The sequence below is a fragment of the Mesocricetus auratus genome, unplaced genomic scaffold (assembly GCF_017639785.1).
Source record: "Mesocricetus auratus isolate SY011 unplaced genomic scaffold, BCM_Maur_2.0 Super-Scaffold_100007, whole genome shotgun sequence".
Classification (NCBI taxonomy): domain Eukaryota; kingdom Metazoa; phylum Chordata; class Mammalia; order Rodentia; family Cricetidae; genus Mesocricetus; species Mesocricetus auratus.
Genome location: NW_024429191.1, coordinates 40,500,452 through 40,521,726, shown reverse-complemented (window position 1 = coordinate 40,521,726; position 21,275 = coordinate 40,500,452). Strand labels below are relative to the sequence as shown.

The window sequence follows — 21,275 nt, the reverse complement described above, 5'->3', positions numbered from 1 at the left end:
GGGGGCTAACATCATCTGGGGCTCTGGAAATTGTCAGCCTGCAAGTCACTGTCTCTGCCAAGGGAGTGTCACTGATGTCCCTGAGCCAGGTCTCCCTGGGCTCCTACATCAATGAATTGTGGTCATATTCACCACCCCATGTCTCCCCCTAACTCCTTCCAGATTCATCCCCACCCCTTCCAACTGTCTTTCTTTTCCTTCCTTCCTTCCATCCTTCCTCCCTCCCTTCCCCCTTCCTTGCTTTCTTCCCTCTTTCTTTTTAATATAATTCATGGAGTCCAATTTGTGCTGTCCCTATACTCTAGTTCATGGCCATCCCTTGGTTAACCAGGAGCCACACCCTTAAAGAAACTGACTGTCCCTCCCCAGAAACCATCAACTATCAGTAGTACCTCAAGCTAGAGGTGGGGACTCATAAGACACCCTTCTCCATGCTAGAATGCCGACTGGCTTGGTCCTGTGCAGTCACAGCTGCTGCGTTCATGGATGTCCAAAGACACTGTTTCCCTGTGGTCCTCCCCAATCAGTCCCTTCTTCCATGATGGTCTCGGAGCCTCGGAGTGGGTGTGATACAGATGCCCCATGTGTGGCTGAGTGCGCCACAGTCTTTTGTTCTCTGTACCTTGACCAGCTGTGGGTTTTTGCATTGCCTTCCATCCACTTACGGCAAGAGTTTCTCTGATGAGGTCTGAGAGCTGCACTGTGGGTGTAGAGATGTAACTCGAGAGGGCAGTTGGACACTGTGTCCCTTGAGCAGAATCACCACCATGAATCTCAGAATTTGAGGCCAGCCCTATCTATAGAGTAAGTTCCAGGACAATCAGGGCTACACAGAGAAACCTTGTCTCCCCCCACCACACACACACAAAACTCCATAAAAAATGCACGAGTTGGGCCTGGCATGCAAGCAGTCCTGAGTTCCCGTTCCAGCACTGCATAAACCCTGCTCCATAATGATGCAAGAAGTGGAAGGAGAGTCAGGAGCTCAGAGTTATCCTCAGCTACATATTGAGTTAGGCTAGTCCTCTGCCTCCTCCAAAGAAGAAAAAAAGATCCCAAAGAGTCAAGAGTCCTAAAGCGCTGTCAATCTGAATGGAAGCTGAAGCAGAAAGTCTGAAGTCTATCAGCAAATTTGGTCACTGCTCAACTCATGCTTGTAGAAAACCCAGATTAGGCTGGGCGGTGGTGGCGCATGCCTTTAATCCCAGCACTCGGGAGGCAGAGGCAGGCGGATCTCTGTGAGTTCGAGGCCGGGCTGGACCGATAGCGTCCAAAACAATACAGAGAAACCCTGTCTCATAAAAACCAAAAAAAAGAAAAAAAAAAAAAGAAAACCCAGATTAGGGAAATGACATAGCTCACCGCTCTAGCCCTGGTCAGCTTTTGAAGTCCTATATATTTGAAAGCCAAAAATTGTTCTACCTTGGACTCATCTCCATACATTTCCATAATCATTGCAGCATCTTTTAATGCTGCGAACATTTTAGAGTTGTGTTGTGACTGTTTCCTGTGATTTAGATGTGATCATTCTCAGTTTGACGCAAAGGAGCTGAGATCATACCCATGGGACCATCAACGTCCCCCATGAAGGGAGGGAGGAGGCTCACACTGCACAACCCCACCCCTGTGATTTACAGATTGACAGTTGCTGGGAAGGGAAGACTGTGGTGGTGCAGCAGCCGTAAATGTCTGTGTTTCTTCTGCAAACCCTTTGATCTGTTGTTGGGGTCCTGTTTGGGATGAACAGACATTTGGTTAAGAATCCCCAGGAAGCCATACAAGTTAAAATGTTGGAAATTTGGGTAACCTATCCAGGGTCACAAGTCTGTCCGACACAGCTTCTCTGGCTCACAGGGACAAGACTCTCTCTGTCTCAGGTTGGAAGGCAGCTGCCGGGGTTTGAAAGAGGCAGCATCAGATTTTATCTGTTGATGGAGTTCCAGAGTTGTTCTGCATACAGCCCACACTCACCATCAGCTGCATTTTATGGAATTATGACCTGTAGGCTTCAGAATATGCAGAGCTCAGATATCCAGTCTGAACACATCTCCAAAAACAGGTTTTACCAAAATTATCCGACAGAGTAAAGATGAGTTGGGAGAGTCCCGAGTGACTTGGGGACAGCTGAACTCTGCTAGCTGCACCTCTGGCTGTTACGGAGAAAGATAGAACTTTCCCTTCAGGCACCCATGTCCTCTGGGATGCTCCAGTCCCTTCAGATCTGGGAGCAGGCATGACAATCTTCTAGCAAGACATATTCCACAGTCAGCTTTGTGCCACTGTAACAAAACGTGTGTCATAAGTTAAGTGGAGGAAAGCTTTGTGTGGATTCATGGTTTCAGTCATCATTAGTTGGTCCTGGTGACAAGGAGGCAAAGAGACAGAAAGTGGTTAGGGCCTTAACATCCCTTTCATAGATACATCCCCAATGATCTAACTTCCTTCCAGTAGACCCCATGTCCTGAAGATTTCCTCATTTCTCAGTAGTGCTTAGCCTTCAACACGTTTCTAAAAGAGATGTTACGAACAATAATATGAACCTTTCAAAACCATTCACTTAGGTTTATGTGGGTCTAAACTTACCAGCATCATCTGAAAAACCAAATCCCAGGTCACAGAAGCTTGTAAAACAGGGAGAACCAAGGGGAAGGCAGAACAGTTAGTGTGTGCTGTTTGGATTCTCCCTTATGTGCTGAGGGCAAGGCTCGGTTGGGAGAGCGCTGGCCTAGCATGCATGAAGTGCTGGTTTCAGCTAATGGTTGAGGTTGTCACTTCCCATGGACCAGCGGGACGGGGGTAAAAACACAGAGGGAAAAACTCGAGAATGGGCCATAAAGTACATGCTGAGGCCATCCCAGATGTGCCCTTCAGATCTTCCTCCAGGGAAGAACTTGTGTCTACTTACAAGAAAAGTTAATGCCCAGGCTCCAGCTGTCAATCTTCTACCTCAACTTCTAAGCTTCACCATTATCCAGGAGCAGCTGAGCCACTCACAGGACACTGGATTCCTCTTTCGAGCTCCCATCAGCTGGCTGAGACTGGGCCAGGTGTGCCCCATACCTGTCTGCTCCCTGCCCATTTGGCCCCAGCCTGTAGGAAAATGCAGCCTGTGATGAGTGGAGAGACTGGGGTGCTACTCAGTGGTTAGGTGCTGTGCACCATGTGTGTGCCCGGTGCTTGTGGAGGCAAGAAGAGGATGTCCAGTCAGTTGTGAGCTGCCATGTGGGTTCTGGGGATTAAACCCTGGTCTTAACCCACTGACCCACCCCCTCAGCCTTCTTACTACATCATTAGAACATATTCTTTAGAGAAAAATAAATGCTAGGACAGAGCATTTAAAACATTTGTTACCCTGTGAACCCATGACTGGTTTGCCCTTTTCAGTTTTACACAAGAGTATCTGTTCCCCCAAACCACTGCTCTCTCTCTCTCTCTCTCTCTCTCTCTCTCTCTCTCTCTCTCTCTCTCTCTCTCTCTCTCTCTCTCTCTCTCTCTCTCTCTCTCGCTGTGTGTGTGTGTGTGTGTGTGTGTGTGTGTGTGTGTGTTCCCATAGTATCTGATCCCCATGGAGCTAGAGTTACAGGCAGTTGTGAGCTGCTGGGCATGGATACTTGGATACTGGGTTTTTTTTGCAACTTCTGAGCCATCTCTCCAGCCTTGCTTTTCCTTTCTTAGGAAAAAAACCCTCCATTCTTACTATTTTTCTGTGTGTCCCTGGTAAGTCTTGAGACATAGGAACCTGGGAAGTTTGGTGAGTGCCTGGGGCCTCAGAGCCACACTTCTAAAGCTGGGGGCCATGCAGGGTATGAGCTAGGCTATCACTATCTCACCTGGGTTGTTCAAGGACCCAGTGCTGCTGGGTCCCCAGAGTACTGTGACATCCACAGATTTTCCAGGCCCTCTGCACTCATTTGCACACTTCAGTTTTCCTCATGCCGTCCCAGATACACAGCGGGGTGACGGGAACTTAGATGAAGCTCCCGACTGACTGTCTCCATGAATGCTGTCACCTACAGGCTTCTAATGCTTCCCCCTTCTGGTTAATTAGGATCCCCACTTTCCTGTCAGATAGGTTTACCTTTGGTGCATTTATACCCTAAGTGCTCTCAGTCCCTCCCTATTCATTTAGCATAAACAGTCTTATCCCAATAGTATAGAGATACTTTTCCAGAAAAAAAACATTGCCATTGCCTTGAAAATTGGGTACACTTTTAAACTCAAACAATAACAAAAATACAAAGCCATTCAGATAAGCCTCTTTTCTGAATCTAGCAGGTGAATTCTTGAGGTGCTGTAAATAGTGTGTGTGTGTGTGTGTGTGTGTGTGTGTGTGTGTGCAATACCCAAGAGCACAAAGGGGGTTCCCCAGGAACTGGCGTTCTAGGCTGTTGTCAGCTGCCAAGTATGGTTGTGGGAAACTGAACCCAGGCTCTCTGGAAGAGCAGCCAGTGCACTTAACTACTGAGTCATCTCTCCAGGCCCAGGTTTGTTTGTTTATTATGTATTTTTTTCAAAGCTTCTTAGGAAAGAAACCCCTTTTCACTAAGGTAAAAGAAAACTTTAGAGATGCTCATGGCAGGGACTGTTCCTGGGAGAGAAAACGTTTGCAATTATCTTAAAACTCCAGCCACAGACGAGGAAGAGCAGAAGGGTTGGGGATTCCAGCCATTGTTTGGGACCTCTTGTGTCTACACTTTGGCATGGCCAAGGATATGTGGGTTTGAGAGACAGGAAGGATGCTCTAACCCGATTGGTCTCTTTAAAGATTCCGAGAATGGATGAATGGGACACTTCTCTCCACTCCAGAGACCCTGATAATTCTTTTTACTTACTGTCTCTTGAAATACTAAGTTAGCTAGGAGCAGTGGCACACACCTTTAGCCCCGGCACTAGGGAGTCAGGCCAGCCTGGTCTCCAGAGTGTGTTACAGGTCAAACAGGGCTACATAGAGAAAAACTGGCTCGAAAAACAAAGAATATTCCTGGGGAAAAAAAAAAAAGAGGAAGGAAGGAAGGAAGGAAGGAAGGAAGGAAGGAAGGAAGGAAGGAAGGAAGGAAGGAAGGAAGGAAGGAAGGAAGAAATCTATAGCAACCCACAGAGACCAGAAGAGGGCATCAGATCCCCATAGAACGGAAGTTACAGATGGTTGTAAGCCACCCAAAGGAGACAGTTTATTTAGGAAGGAAATCATTTTAAAATCTATATATCTATATCTAATGCTAAATTTCGTAGCTCGATGAAGCTTTTATCCCATGGCCCCGTGAATATTGTTTTGTGTAAGCAACATTTTAAGGTTTTGTGAAACATTCAATAGATCCAAAGGTTATCATTTTAGATTTTGAGATGGTAAGAGCGCCTCAGTTCATGTGTATTTATCAGGCCTTTCAACATATCCAAAAGCACATGCGTTCACACATTCACATGTGCATTTTAAAGTACACGCGATAACGGTGCTGGTGAGGCATCTGCCCTTCGTGAAAATTCGGATACTTTTACCGGTGAGATCTCTGCATTGGTATGCGTACGAGCCTCAATCCGGACGAAGAAACAGCACCGGGAAATACTAGTGTTTCCGTTTTACGACTATTCCCTGTATTGTTCTTTCCTCAAAGAAATGTTTATTTGTATAGTTAATAAAACTGCCGCGCCTTTCCTGCTTGTTTATCTAACCGCTCGCTTGGGCGTCGTCCTCTCGCGTACCCACGATTCTTCTAGGGACAGGGAACTAAAAACCAACGCTGGTGCCGGAGTGCTCTTCCTGGTCTCCGTCATCCCAGACCTGCCGTCCTGGGCCCGGTGCCCGCCCGGTCCCCGTCATCCCGGGCCCGGTGCCCGCCCGGTCCCCGTCATCCCGAGCCCAGTGCCGGCCAGGTCCCCGTCATCCCCGGCCTGGTGCCCGCCCGGTCCCCTCACCCCGCCTGACGACCCCGGCCCCTCCGCAGACGCGGCCGCCATCTTACGGGGCGGGGCCGCGGCCTCCCCGCCGCAGTCAGTCGGGTCCCCGGGTCCCAGAGTCCCCGGGCGGCCCCCGGCTCCCGAGTATCCCTCAGTTCCTCCTCGGCGTCCCCTCGCCCATGAGGGTCCCCTCAACACTGTGTCCCCCGTGGGTCACCGCGAGAGACTGGGGAGGAGGAGTCCAACGTTTGTCGCCTAAGGGCGGCGGGGCAGCCTCTGCGCGGCTCTGGTGGCTGGCGCCGCGGGATCCCGGTCTCCTCCCCTGCATTCGTGAACGACCAGGTTCTATCCCGAGCCTCTGAGCCCAGGAGCGAGCCGGTGCAGCGAGGCCTTCAGCGACGCAGAGTCACCAGCTTGCTGTGACCTCGTGGCGCAATGGTAGCGCGTCTGACTCCAGATCAGAAGGTTGCGTGTTCAAGTCACGTCGGGGTCATGGTGGATTTTATTTTTCCTCGCGAACCACGGCAGAATAGAGTAAAGCCTTAAAGAGAAATTAGATCAGTACCGGAAACAGTCCTTCCATTCCACGCCACTGAGACAGCACCACGTTTTCTCTTTCTTTGGACGGTGAATACCCGAATGCTCGGGAAAGCGGTGACCGACAGGAGGCGCTGCAGCAGCAGAGACTGCAGGTGGGACCTGGTGCTGACTTGGTCTCCAACACAAGCGCCCTGCCTCGCCCCTCGGACTCTGCCCATCCCACCACAGATTACCTGGGCCTGTGTGAGCTATCAGTGCTGAACCCTGCGCTTTAATATAGATCTCTCCTTGTCTGCCTTGAGCTTCATTTTCTCAGCTCCCTACTCTGAACGCTTTTTCTCGCGATGACCATCTCTTTGTAACTTTAGTTCTGGTAGACACAACACTCTCACCCAGACATATATGCATGCATGACACCAATGCACACAAAATAAATAAATAGTTTTTTAAATAAGCAAAATAAAATAAAACATGGCTTTTGGGTATGATCCACTCCACCTGTCTGGTACCAGACAGGGCTGGCAGAGGTGGACATTTATTCAGAGGGAGGTAATTCCCTCTGAATGAGATATCAGCCTCAAATCATATCATCTAGCTTTCTCATACATAAGTTCTCAGACAAAATTTACTCACAAAATTTAAAAGAGAAGACATGAAGGGAGCTGAAGAGGAAGCATGACTTCCTGGGTTCTGTTCCCAGACAGGGATAAACTGGGAGTGACAGGCCACTGACACAAAGAGTGAACTGAACAACTTACAAAGACATAAGGAGATAGAAAGTTCCAGAGTGTTGAGATAATGAGAATAGAATGAAAAAAATTCCAAGCCTAAATAGCTTCTCTGAGGAAGATAATAGAGAGAACAGGGGGAAGGGCAGTCTTCAAGGAGACACCAGACGGCAGGGGAGAGGCAGTCTTCAAGGAGACACCAGATGGCAGGGGATGGTGATTTGTCATTTTCAGACCTGACAGCTTGTGAGTCTCCACTCTGAAGAGGTCAATGTATCTTAGGACTGATATAAGTCACCCATCCCCACACTGAGTGGTTTAAGTGAGGAATGTCTCCCACAGGCTCATGTGTTTGAACACCTGGTCCCCAGCTGGTGGCACTTTTTGGGGAGGTTTTAGAACATTTAGGAGGGAGTTGAATGCTGGAGGTAGTATGTAGCTTGGGTGGGCTTTGGAGTTTTATAGTCTGGCCTCACTTCCTGTTCTCTCTCCCTGCTTCCTGTCTGTGAATGAAATGTGATGATTGTGCTTCTGACTGCCAGGCTGGCCTCATGCCCCTGTGGCAGTGCCTTCCCTGCCATGAAGGACTGTGTTCCCTCTGGGCCTGTAAGCTCAAACAGACCTCCCTTTCCTTTACATTGCTATTACTTAGTATTTAATTACAGCAACAGAAACATAACAAGACACCTTGTAGTGGTAATTAGGAAAAAATTTTAAAACATTGCAGATTATCTACAATAATCTGACTGAAACAGAATTCTCAGTAGCAGCAGCCATGGGAACCAGGAGAGCTGTTCTCACCATTCCTAAGTCTTCAGACAGAGCAGTTGTCAACCTAGAACGTCAAGAACAGATACAGCTACCACAGCCCTCCAGCCTGTCTAGTGGATGCCGTTCAGGAAGGAGGAGGATGATCTCAGGCAGGCCAGACTGCAGAAGGGTATCGAGCAAAGAAAATGCCATTGAGTCAACAGCAAATAAACAGAAGTGAAATGCTGAACAAGAATACTATACAATCAAGAATAAACATAACTTAGAAGTAAAGGAGTGAAAGAGTATATTCTCAGAGAAGAAGACTAGATAGACTCTTTATTAGGCTTAGATCAATCACATCAAGTGTGTCAGAAGTAGGAAATCTGCATGCAGAGATAAGGGCTGGAATGTAGCTCAGTTGGCAGAGTGTTTGCCCAGCATGCACCAAGCCTAGGGTCTATCAAAAAAAGGGGGGGGGGTAGAGACATCATTAATAATTGATCAGTAATTAAAGTCCTCAAATTGTGGGGACTGAGGACTGAGGCATCTACATAGTGGCAGACCATGTGCTCAGGACTAGTGAGGTTCAGTCACCAAATTTGATCACCTTAACAGAGATGACCAAATGGACATATCTAGAACTTTGCATATAACAATTACAACAATGTCTTGACCTCACAGGGAACATTTCAGAAAAGCTTGATCACATTATAGGCTTTAACATAAGTCTCAATAAATCAAAGCATATTTGACATCAGAGTACTGTCTCTGACCAAATTATTAGTAAATTAGAAACTAACTAAGAAAATATTATGAGGCTTTGGCATGGTGGCACACAACCTTAGTGCCAGTATCCAGAGACAGAGGCAAGCAGATCTCTGTGAGTTTTAGCCAGCCTGGTCTACTTAGTTCTAGGCCACCCAAGCTACATAATGAGACCATGTACAAAACAAAAACACCCACAACAACAACAACAACAAAAAAAAACAACAAAATTCCCTCAAACAAATTTTAGAACCTACAAAAATTAGCATCTTACCTTACAGAATTAACACCATCAATAGCAAAAATACCCTAGCCTCTTAAAAAAACAAAACAAAACAACAAACCAACTTCAGTATTACTTTATAGGTGAAACACAGAGTCAGACTCTTGGACTTTTGTGTGAGTCATTTTCCGTCACTGAAAAAAAATACCTGAGGTTGAAGGCTGATATTGGGAAGAGATTTATTTAGTTCACTTTTGGGGAGGTTTTGGGAATCATGAAGTTGGCCTGGCCTAGCTACCTTGAGGGGCATACGTCATAGGTTTTTTGTGTTTGAGTCTGTATCCCCTGGGTCACTGAGTACCTTTGAGTTTCTGAGAAACCAAGGCATTCCGTCAGGCAGTGAAGCATTGAGGCCACTTTGCATTTCTCTGTGTTCCTCAGAACTCAACTGAAGCATACAGAAATTTGTCAAGACAATTGGCCTTAGACGTTAATCCTGTGTACCTTATATATCTTTTAAACATCACTGTGTCCTGGCAACTACAATTGTATTGATCCTGGCAATCACCACTATGACCTGTTTCTGATAAAGGTATAAAGTCTGACTGTGTTTTCAATAAACTTGTCTAAACCTGTCTTGCTGCGGTCCCCCCAACCTGTGCATGGCTTTAAAGCTTGACCGGCCCCATCAGGTAACCTGGGCCTGGTAAGTAAGTGTCCATGCTTATAGGAAGTGGAAATCCTAGCTGCATGACCATGACGTTTGCTCTGGTGAGGACCTGGCTCCACATCATCACTGGGAAAGTGCATGTTATTGAGAAGAAGCCAGAGTGACTAGTGAGGGTCCTGTCTTGCTTAGAGGCAGGTAAGGATGACTGAACTGTGTGTGTGTGTGTGTGTGTGTGTGTGTGTGTGTGTGTGTGCGCGTGCACACACACATATGTGTTTGCTCACATAGGCTAGAGATCATCAGGAGTTATTCTTTGGATATTGTCCACTTTGTATTTTGGGTTTATGATCTTTTTGTTACATTTTTACTTATTATTTGTGTGTCTGTGCCACATATCAGTGAATATTGAGGCTCCATAGACAACATTTCTGGGCACACGTGGGCAAGATTTTTTTCTTTGAGATGGAGTCTTGTGGGAGCGAATGTACTCTTTTCTTCTTCTTCTTCTTCTTCTTCTTCTTCTTCTTCTTCTTCTTCTTCTTCTTCTTCTTCTTCTTCTTCTTCTTCTTCTTCTTCTTCTTCTTCTTCTTCTTCTTCTTCTTCTTCTTCTTCTTTTTGATACAGGGTTTCTCTGTGGTTTTGGAGGCTGTCCTGGAACTCGCTCTGTAGACCAGGCTGGTCTCGAACTCACAGAGATCCACCTGCCTCTGCCTCCCGAGTGCTGGGATTAAAGGCATGCATAAGGAGCACAGTCACATCAAGGACCCCCAATGACCATGGGAAAAGCAAGGCCTTCCCCCGGCTCTAGTACGGATGTTGATGGTACACACAGGAAGTACCAACTACAGCTTCCTCCTTCTTTATGACCATGGCAAGTGCTTGTGTTTACTTACCCAGTCACAGTTACCTGATACGGCTGGTCAAGGAACTAAAACCAGGCACAGGACGGAGGGGATGCAGCAAGACCAAAGATGTGGCAATTTTACTGCAAGCAATCAGACTTTTATACTAAACCTTATCAGAAACAACACAGTGATGATTTCCAGGATCAAATACAGTTGTATTTGCAAGCTATGCAGGGTACATAAGATTAATGTCTAGGACCAATTGTCCTGACACATTTCTCTGTGCTTCATTGATTTCTAGGGAACATACAGAGAAACACAGGGAGCCTGAATGCTTCACTGCCTGAGGGAGTGCCTCGGTTTCCAGGAACTATAAACTCTAGTCGGCAAAACCTATTACGCATGCCTCTCAAGGCAGTTAGGCTAGACCAGCTCCATGACTCCCCAGAGACTATAGTCTAAGACTGCCCCTCCTCAGATGTCCTCTACTGAGATTAGCTGACCCATCTCCTCATTTGGCTGTATACAATAAACATGTTGAGTTTCCCTGATGCTGGTGTGTCTCTATCAAAGTGCACAGCCCAACCAACCCCAGCTTTTCTGTATATATGGTTGTCATTTCTTCATTCTCTGTTGCTCCAGTCAAATCAGTGCCCCATACATTCAGGTTGCAGCAGGGTCTCCTGAACTTCTAGGCTGAAGCACTCTCTGCCTTCTCAACAGCTGTGGTTACGGCTTATGCCTTTGTACCTTTATTTATGATTTATTACAGCTTGCCTGAGGATCCAGAAAGCAAAGTCAATCACAAGCCATAGAAGCCAGGCACACACCTTTAATCCCGGCAGTCAGAAGCTAGGAGGCGCTGATACACAACTTTAATCCTAGGACTCAGGATTAAGAGGTAGACAGATCTCTATGAATACAAGGCCACCAAGATCTACACAAGACTGAATCAATCTAAAAGAGAATTATCACTCGCACCTTTAATCCCAGAACTAGAGGGGTATAAAAAACAGGAGAAAGGATTCAGTAGGAGGCATTCAGTCTCCAGCCACACTGAGGAGAGGCAGCAGTTTGAGACTTGATGAAGAGCTCGTGCATGGATCAGCCCTTTCAGTCTGAGCTAGAGGTGAGAGCTTGTGGTCAGCTGCTTTGATTCCCTGATCTTCAGCTTGAACCCCAATATTTGCCTCAGGGTCATTTATTTATTTATTTACTTACTTACTTATTTATTTATTTATTTATTTATTGTTACAGTACCTAGCAGAATTTTGGGCAGAAAGGAAGTGCAGATTCAATATGCAGCCCCAGTAAACCCAAGCAGCCAGAAAACCTTGAAGAGACAGAAAGAGAACAGTTTTAACCTACAACAAGCATCTAAGTTATAAGTATCTGCAGGAAACCTTGAGTGAGTGACATCCTGGGCGCATGTGTGCAGTTGATATAAGCACAGTTATGTCAAGGACCTTAGCCTTAGACCTATGGAAAAATGCCAACATCTTCCCCCCTGAGATGAAGCTCAGGGGGGTGGCAAAACCTTCTGTGTGCAGATGTTGACAGTGTGTGCAGAAAATATCTACCGTAGCTTTCTCCTCCATGATGCTCCCCATAGCTGCTTCTATTGAGATGAGCTCAACCCATCTCCTTGTTTGGCTGTATATAATTGCTCTGCTACTCTGTGTGTGATAACCCCCTAGCTCCCTGTCTTGCTGCATTCAGTAACCCTGCTTCTCTGTTTAACTGTAGAATAAACACACTGAGCTTCAGGGAGCCCAGTCCACCGGATCCCAGCTTTTCTGTGTGTTTGTCTTTTCTTCATTCCCTCACTGCCTCAGTCAGGTCCAAGTCCCCAAAGCTGTGCAAAGGACTCAGTAAGTATGCAAGTGACCTTGCATAGGACATTCTCAGGTGACTTTTGTGGGAACAGGACAGACCCAGAGAGATGAGGCTGTGTAGACACGGACCTCCTCAAAGGACCTAGGTGGGGCATCATGTGTGGCCTCTGCATGCCATCTGTGGCCTGATGTCCTTGACTTATGCTCTGCCTTCCAACTGTGCTAGCCATTGTGGGATAATCTTTTTGTACATAGTGAAGATGTGTCTCTGTCAATCACCTTCTGATGAGTTTCATAGAGAGCTGAATGGCCAATAGGAGGAGAGGATAGGCAGGACTTCTGAGCAGAGATAGGAACTCTGGGAAGAAGAGAGGTGGGATTCACCAGCCAGACATGGAGTAAGTTGGGCATCCAGTATGGGGGAGAGGTAATGAGCTACATGTCAGAATGTAGATTAATGTAAATGGGCTAATTTAAGTTATAGTTGCTAGTTGGGAACAAGCCTAAGCTAAGAACAAGCTTTCATAATTAATAAGAAGTCTCTGTGTCATTATTTGGGAGCTGGTGGTTCAAAGAAAGTCTGACAATATTTGGTGGCCAAAGTGTAGCATGAATATCCACATAGGACCTGAGAAAGCTGAAAAAATAAAGTTCCAAACACAGAGCTGGACTCAGCTTCCTAGTAACCAAATCTCTCAGGCAGTCTTGGTGCTCGTAGAATACAGAGGCATAACTCCTTTAAGTCCTGGTGCTCGCAGAATACAAAGGTATGACTAAGAGTCCCTGCTGTGCAGCTGAGCACTTGAGCAGCTGGCCCAGCTTGGACCCACCAACTTCCCAGAGCTGGAGCAGATAAACCCAGCTCCCAGCCAGGTGGTGATGGCACACACCTTTAATCCCAGCACTTGGGAGGCAGAGGCAGTCTGATCTCTGTGAGTTCAAGGTCAGCCTGGTCTACAGTGCAAGTTCCAGGACAGCCAAAGCTACACAGAGAAACCCTGTCTGGAAAAACCAAAACAACAATAACAGCAACAACAAAAATGTGGCCCCTGGCCAGTGCCAGCAGACATGAGGCTGTGTTCTCCTGGAAAGGCAAACAGAGCCCTAACTCTGCAGGCTAGAGCCAGTGGGGTAGTCTGCTGGACTCACTCAAAGGGTGGGGGCTGGATCCAGTTGCCAGCACCTTGTGCTAAGTGGAGCTGCACCGTGGGTGGCCTGGTCATTTAAGGTTTGGCTCATGAGGTCAGAGAAGTCAGCAGACACATAGATTGCCACATCCAGATGGAAAAAAAAAAAACTCTTAACAGGTACAATATGCTTGAAAATGTGCTTAGATGCTGAAGAGAGAAAAGAAAATGGGTATAGTAACTGGAAAAATAAGTAATTAAAAAATAATAAGATAAAAATCTTAAAAAAAGAGTAAAGTAATATAAAAAGAATAAGCCATGTAAGGATGGGAAATATTATAAAACAGGGTGATTCTAGATCTTATACAGCACTTTACTAACTTTAAGTTTTTAGATGCTAATGAGCAAAAATAACAGTTGCCAAGAGACATTGGATTATGGAAACTGCTGAGATAAACCAATCTATGTATTTTAAGGATATCTTCACTGCAGAATGGAAGTAAGAAGATGTGTTATGTTGGGGAGAGGTTATGCCTTTGTTTCCACAGGAAATGAAAAGCTATGGGTTCCTTCAAAATTAATAAAGGTCAGATTTAACTGGGGGAGACTTGAAAATCTTGGCTATGTTGTGTCCAAATTGCAAAGATCCCCAGAGAACACCAGGAAGACAGACCCACTAAACCGTAAAAACAAGGTTTTAATTGTACTGATTGTTCATCCAACTATGACAGGGACCCTGTCTAGCAAGCTGACGCAGCAGCCTCCAGAGGGAGTGAAGTTCCCTGTCTACTGCTAGGTTTTATAGACAAAAGTTACAGGATTACATAAGTATGTATAGGTTGGTTTCTGATTGGTTGACATTTGGGAACAATTAGGAGAATTTCTCAGAGTCATATTTTGGCATGAAATACCTGTGTACCAATTATTTTCATTGGTCAGTGTTGAGAGGGAACATTCTGTGGTTTCTATGGCATTGTCTTGTTACTTGCAGGTGGCCTGTTGTACATAGATACCAATAGTTTTCAGAATTATATCCTGGAGAGTACAGGGGAGGTTTTGGTCCCCCCTGGAGTTTCTTTTGTGACCAAACAGTTCCCAGGAACCAAGTATCTTATCTGGAGATTGGAAGGAGGGTCTGGAATTTCTTTTGTTCACTTTTGGCCCTAGACTCCAGAAGGCCAGACGGTCTGGAGTTTCCTTGTGTCAGAGACCTACATGTCTTTTCTGTAGCATGTCATGGCTACTAAAGCAGGGGGCTGAGTGAGGGCCTGGTTCCTTTATTTCTAAATTATTAGAAGTGAAGCCCTTGAGTTTAGTTTACCCCTTTCAGGCTACAGACATGAAGGAAGAAACCAAGAAAAACTACAAGACATGTGATGTATATGCTGATCCCTCTACATGGGAACAGCTCTGAAACAGGATGAGATATGGCAAGTCTTGTTGGCTACAGAGTCCTCATGACATTATTATATGCCATCCTTTCATATGCTGTGAATGGAGACTTATATTACAGTTTGGTTATGCAGTCCAAATGGACTTATAAAGTTAACAGATGTCTTTTACCTGATCAAGCATAGAACAGAGAATCATCTTTAGCTGATTTGTGTACACCCCATATTCCATACATGTGTTAATATGTTAAAACATTATTAATATATTAGCACATGTGTTAATATATTCTTACTTGGTAATTGTTCTTATTGTATAAAGTTGTACTGTGTTGGAGTTAAAGCCTTTCCTTTTTATTTAGACAAAAGGGGGGAAATGTTGTAGGCTAACCTTTTTGTACACTGTGAAGATGTGTCTCTGCCAAAGTACTTTCTGATTGGTTTAATAAAGACCTGAATGGCCAATAGCTAGGTAGGAGAGGATAGGCAGGACTTCTGGGCAGATTCACCAGCAAGACATGGAGTAAGTTGGACCCACAGTATACAGGAGAGGTAATGAGCCATGTGGCAGAACATAGATTAATATAAATGGGCTAATTTAAGTTATAAGAGCTGGTTAGGAACAAGCCTAAGCTAAGGTTAAAGTTTCATAATTAATAAGAAGTCTCGCCGGGCGGTGGTGACGTACACTGTAGTAGTGAACCCCATAAAGCTATCTTCCCATGAGGACGGGGACAAGTAAATTAGCACAGGTAGAGATAAAAGGAAGCAAAAGGAAAAAGGACCTCCCTGTTTTGGAAGCCAGCCACGCTTCTAACTCCTAGCTTGTGTGACTCTGTCTCTGGTAAATAAATATATTGTATCCCCTATAGCATCGGCTATCATCATTAGCACGCCTTTAATCCCAGCACTTGGGAGGCAGAGGCAGGCGGACCTCTGTGAGTTCGAGGCTGGGCTGGACCGACAGCCTCCAAAACAATACAGAGAAACCCTGTGTCTCGTAAAAACCAAAAAAAAAAAAAAAAAAAAAAAAAAAGAAGTCTCTGTGTCATTATTTGGAAACGGGCAGTCCAAAGAAAGCCCAACAGCAGACATTCTCAGGGGTTCCCTCTCTTTGTCACATCCCCATAGATAGCCCTCCTTTGTGTTTAACTCAGTGAGCAACCTGACCAGTTAGCACTTCTGGGGATGGTCAATGTCATCTGTGCCTTCTGGCCTCAGTGTGGCCCTTTTGGAGTGACACTAAGTGGAAGGATGGAAATGAATGAAGGGTACAAAGCTTGTGGCAGTGCACAGTCAGCTCTAGCTCTGAGATTTGCAGAGCCTGGACAGCAGGCAGAAGCCTGGAGGATTCCAGGACTGTCACTAGGCTCTCTACGCCCTGACTACCCACAAAGCTGGCTTCCCAGCTGTGTTTGGCAGCAAGGGGCAGCCTTCAGGGCTGTTGCTGGGCATAGGATTGTGGGTCAGCATTCTATTTTTATATCTGGTCTGGCCATTGTCCACTTCTATATTTACTCTCTCAAGGGTATTCCCAACTGCCTTCTTACAGGGTCACAATAAACTGTAGCCTTAATGGGGCACACAGGTAGGCCACTTTCCACTGGTCACTGCCGATAGCCCTTGCCTGCCTTCATGCTTGAAGGTGTCAGTGGGGCAAAACACGAGGCACGAGGTCCTTACCAGCCCCAGAGTGCTGTGCCATCCCAGACTGTGCCAGGATATGTTTCCTGAAAGATTCATGCCCGAGGCTGTAACAACTAAGGACGCCAGTATGTAGTGGTGTGACATAATGGCCGAAAATACAAGTGTCTGGTGTTTCTCCGATGTGAGGTAAGCTGGCAGACATTAGCAGGTGACTGAGAATGGACCTTCTCCCTGCCATAAGTTTTGCTTTGGGGCTCAGCTCCTTCCATGGTAACACAGTGTATGTTTTTTAAAGAACATTTCATAGTGTCTCTCCTTAAGACTTAAATACCACCCAAAGGGAAGAAGGTAGCACCCCAGGGCTTTGTCTAAGCCCACTGAGGGAAAGCTATTTCCTCTCTGTAAACTACAGATATTTTATAGACTTGCTGGCTTTTCTGAAAGATGTTTTTCTTGGCATATGTTAGTCATCCAGAATGAGAATGATGGGCTTCGTTGTGTATATGATGCTTTTGATCATTTAGACCCCTTATACTCTCTTGCAATTTCGCTGATCGTTCCCTCCTCCCTAGCAGCCCCTCCCTGTATTTCACATCTCTGTGTGTGACCCAGTGATGCTGATCACATTTGCTTACAGGAACATGGGTGAGGGTTGCTAACAGGAGCATAGACACCCTTTTTTTGTGGCTACATTACTGAGGAACACCCCCACACCCCAAACCATTAACTGCCTACAGTATCTCAGGGAGGGGTGGGGTCCCCTAAGTGCCTCCTTCCTTTCTGACAGAATATTGACAGGTTTAATGTTGTGCAGGTTAACACAACCGCTGTCAGTTAAAGAGTGCCCCATCATGCCATGCTTGCAAGACAGTGTTCCACAACCCTCCACCCTATCCTCCGTCTCTTACATCCTTCGTCAGCGTCCCCTGAGCCTCAGAGTGGGTGATATAGATGCTTCATTTGTTGGTGTGTTGGAAAAGTGCAGTGATATATTATTTATGGCCTATTAAAGCTTATCTGAGGATTCAGAAAGCAAAGTCAGTCACAAGTCGTAGAAGCAAGGCACACAAATTTAATCCCAGCAGCCAGAAGCTAGGAGGTAGTGGTACACACTTTTAATCCTAGGACTCAGGATTAAGAGGTAGACAGATCTCTGTGAGTCCAAGGTCACCCAGATCTACACAAGACTGATCCAATCCTAAAGAGAAGCAGCTCACACAAAGATGATCTTGGCACCTGGGATCACCTGCCTTTAATCTCTCTAATTAGGGAGGTGTTTAAGACAGGAGCAAGGTCTCAGTAGAGAGCATTCATTCTCCAGTCACACTGAGGACAGGAAGACATTCAGTCTCAGGACTCTCCAGCCGCACTGAGAGGCAGCAGGATCAGCCCATTCTGCCTGAGGTAGTGGTAAATCTAGTGGTCGACTACTTTGCTTTTCTGTTCTTCAGCGTGAAGTTTGAACCCCATTAGTCTCTGGGGCTTTTATTTTTCGTGTTACAGAAAAGAACCCTGAATTGTTGGAAAAAGGTATTTCCAATGCCTCACAAAAAGGCACTGCTATAAAACACAATAAACCAAACTGGTCGGGCGGGCACACTAGGGCAGGAAGTTCAATTAGTTTTTCCCTAATGCAGACATGAAGAGGAAGGTTGTGATGGAGTCAGATCTCAGGAATGCCTGGGATCCAGGGCTTGGGCAAAACAGGTGTGTTCACAGAGGTTCACAGGGTGAGGGGCATTTATAGGACCCTGGCCCTTGCTGGGCTGACATCTGTCTTAGGATTTCTATTGCTGTGATGAGACATCATGACCATGGCAATTTTTTTAGACACACTCAAATGCTACATAAAGTATAAGTCCCATTTTATTTTTTCCAAGGTGTTTTTCTTCTGTCTTCATGAAGTCATATCTTTACATGGGCTTTGGTGGAGGATGTGGTGCAGCAACAGCAGGTCTACATCATGGTGAGGTGTTTGGTCCTTCTGGGCATCACAAGATCGATTCCTGACTACTTTGCTATGAATAGCACAGCTCACACAGTAATGCAGCTTGACAGAGTTTGGGAACCACATAAGCGTCTAAGACACTTGCTTCAGATATGTTCCTGACAGCAGTGGCCTCCACAGTGTTCTGAATGACAAACTTCTTAATAGTCTTGTCCTTGGGCACACACTGGACGAGTTCGTGTAGCGAATTGGCTGCACATGGCCATGGCACTTTTTGGCACACCGTTGTTTCTTCTTTTTTTGGTCATCTTGGAGCCAAGACCTGAAAGAGTGACCATGGAAATTCTTATAAAGGAAAACATTTAATTAGGGATGGCTTACGGTTCAGAGGTTCAGTCCATTACTGTCATGGTGGGAAGAATGGCAGTGTGCAGGTAGACATGGGGCTGGAGAAGGAGCTGAGAATTCTATATCTGGACAAGGAGGCAGCAGGAAGAGAAAGTGACACTTGGCTTGGCTTGAGCATCTGAAACTTCAAAGACCATCCCACTTCCTCCAACAAGGCCATGTGTCCTGATCCTTTCAAATAATGCCTCTCCCTATGAGCATATGGTGGCCATTTTCATTCAAACCATCACACCATCTTTGATGGGAAAGACTTTCTCATAGATGGGCATCCAATGGCCACTTATTCTTAACACACTGGCAGGTTACCAGTTTCTGCAGTTACAGCTGCCCACTACAAGAAGCTTCTCCAACTATGGCTGGCACACCACTAATCCATGGCCATAAACACAATTATTTAGAAGGCAATTGGGTGGGCATATTGTGTCTTTTTAGGACATGATGTTGGATGTATTATTTTTAAAAAATTCTTTTAAATTTATTCTATTGCATGAATGGGGTCTGAGTCATATCTCTGGCCCTGAGTGGAGGCATGACATTCTAAACTGATCCCTAAGGTCATAATATTATGAAGCCATGGTGTTAATATTGTCCCCTCTCTTAAGTGTTGGCCAAAGGGGATCTGTCAGTCACACGGGCAGGAGAATGTCTTTCTGAAAACTATAACTGGGCTGGAGACACAGCTCGGCAGTAGAGGCACTTGCTTCCAAGCCTGATGATCTAAGTTTGATCCTGGTTACCCAGATGGTGGAGGGTGACTTTCTCAAGTTGTCCTCTGACATCCATGCATATGAACACACATTGAATAAGTAAATGAGTAACTAAGTAAGAGTAATGAAAGCTGTAACTTCAAGAGGTGTGATTCACTTGAGGGCATTTTAAAGAGTTGGGGGAATGGCTGCCCTTGAATGAGCCAGGCGTGTGAACAGTCTACATGCCCCTCCCCAGTACAGTGCTCCTGGGTCCCTAGTGCTAGGCCTGCCTTCTTTGCTGAGTTCTAACTTAGAAAGCATAACTTTCTTTCTCCTTGTTGGGTGTTTCAGGCAGGATCTCGTTTAGCCCAGGCTGTCCCTGAACTCACCCTGTAGCCAAGGCAGACCTTCTGCATCTGGCTCCCAATTATTGGGATTAGAGGCTGGTGCCACCATGCCCAAGGACACTAGAGGAAGGCACCACCCAACACAGTGTCAAAGAAATTTTGGGAGGAAAAGTGACCATAAAATGTATGGCCCTTCTCATTTCCCTCAGATACTGGAATTAAATAAAATTCTCTCCTCCACTTACCCCACTTCCCTGGTTTTTCTGCAGAAGAGATGGGTGGTGGATTTTGGTAGCAGTGGGACTTTTGAGGGGGTTCATGACCATATCTTGTCATTGTCACCCCCAGAGAGATAGAACAGCATGTGCTGTGGAGGAGAGGCTGTGTCTGTGGGTTCAAATCTGTGTGTTTACCACCCAGGCTGGGGAAGTGGAACAAGCAGAAGCTGGGATCTGGAGGCTGCTCAGACAGGGAACTCCCTGCAGTAGCTCATCTTGGTCTTTAAGAATGGCAGCTTCGTTAAGGGGACGGGGAGTTGCAGGGCTACACCTGAAGTTTTAGGGCAGAAGTCCCAGCTCTGGCTAGCCCCAGTGGGCAAGGCTCAGGCACCATCCTGAAATGAGACATGTGAAAACAACAGCCTGGAGATCTCATCCATACGAATGGTCAGGAAGAAGCGACAAAGTGGTCCTGTGGTCCCAAGTCTGTCTTGAGGTACAGTCAAGGCTGAGATCTTGCTGGCCGTTGTTGTAGTTCTGATTCTGCAAGGGTGTCCGAGATGCCCGTATTGCTCTAGGGGCAGCCTGTTCTCAGGAGGTGGACACTCTTGCTGCATGATGCCGCCTCACCCGTGTGGATAACTACCTTCACACCAAGAGAGGGCTGTCATGGAAGGCTCTGTTCTTCATCTGGGGTCTGCAACAGGGCTGTGGCTGATGACTCAGCTATTCCTATCTTTGCGCCTTCAGACTGGAAGTGGGTGAGATAGGTTAGCTGTTCCTGGTTTTAAGCGTGATTAACAAGTGCACATGCGGTTGAGCAGGAGACACAATGTTAAGAAGATGCGCGATGAAGACAGAAGGGCTGGCCTCACCTCCCGCTTTTAGGGACTCTGTGGGCCCAGTGAAGAGGCAAAGCTTCAGACAAGAGCAACTTCTAAGCATGCCAGCTCCAGTGGGAGAGAAGGGGTCAGCCTCATGTAACTGAGGCGCTGCTTTCCTACAGGAGGGGAAATTCTCTAAGACAAATATTGGAAAGAAACGGAGTAGCTGTACTGACAGTGGCTGAGAATAGAGACAAAGGGACAGAGAGGAACCTAGACAACCATTTTAAAGTATATTGTTGGGGCCTCATGTTTTGGAAATCTATTCCACCCAGCTGCGAGTTCTGAAGAGCCCAGAATTTCTATGGTCTTTTAGATGTCAGCTGATAGCTGTTGGATGGCCTCAGTGGAGAATGGCTCTTCTT

At 46.1% G+C, this 21,275-nt stretch overlaps 1 protein-coding gene, 2 long non-coding RNA genes and 1 other non-coding gene across 4 annotated transcripts in view; 3 read left to right on the top strand and 1 right to left on the bottom strand.

Moving 5' to 3' along the window:
• Window positions 1–5,143: 5,143 nt before the first annotated feature.
• On the bottom strand, window positions 5,144–7,190 carry LOC121141359. The gene is made up of 2 exons (XR_005878250.1): window positions 7,069–7,190; window positions 5,144–6,436 (listed from the first exon to the last, which is right to left on the bottom strand). It is a non-coding gene; the product is annotated as an uncharacterized LOC121141359 (long non-coding RNA).
• Window positions 6,317–6,388, top strand: Trnaw-cca. The gene has a single exon. It is a non-coding gene; the product is annotated as a tRNA-Trp (tRNA).
• Window positions 7,191–7,231: 41 nt separating the features above from the next.
• Window positions 7,232–10,970, top strand: LOC121141358. Its single transcript, XR_005878249.1, has 2 exons — window positions 7,232–7,409; window positions 10,721–10,970. It is a non-coding gene; the product is annotated as an uncharacterized LOC121141358 (long non-coding RNA).
• A 5,376-nt stretch (window positions 10,971–16,346) lies between these two features.
• LOC121141355 (multidrug and toxin extrusion protein 1) overlaps window positions 16,347–21,275 on the top strand; it is a 59,503-nt gene continuing 54,574 nt past the window's right edge. Inside the window, exon 1 of the mRNA XM_040748806.1 lies at window positions 16,347–16,602. The gene's annotated coding sequence lies outside the window, so the exon portion shown is untranslated. The remainder of the gene's footprint in view (window positions 16,603–21,275) is intronic.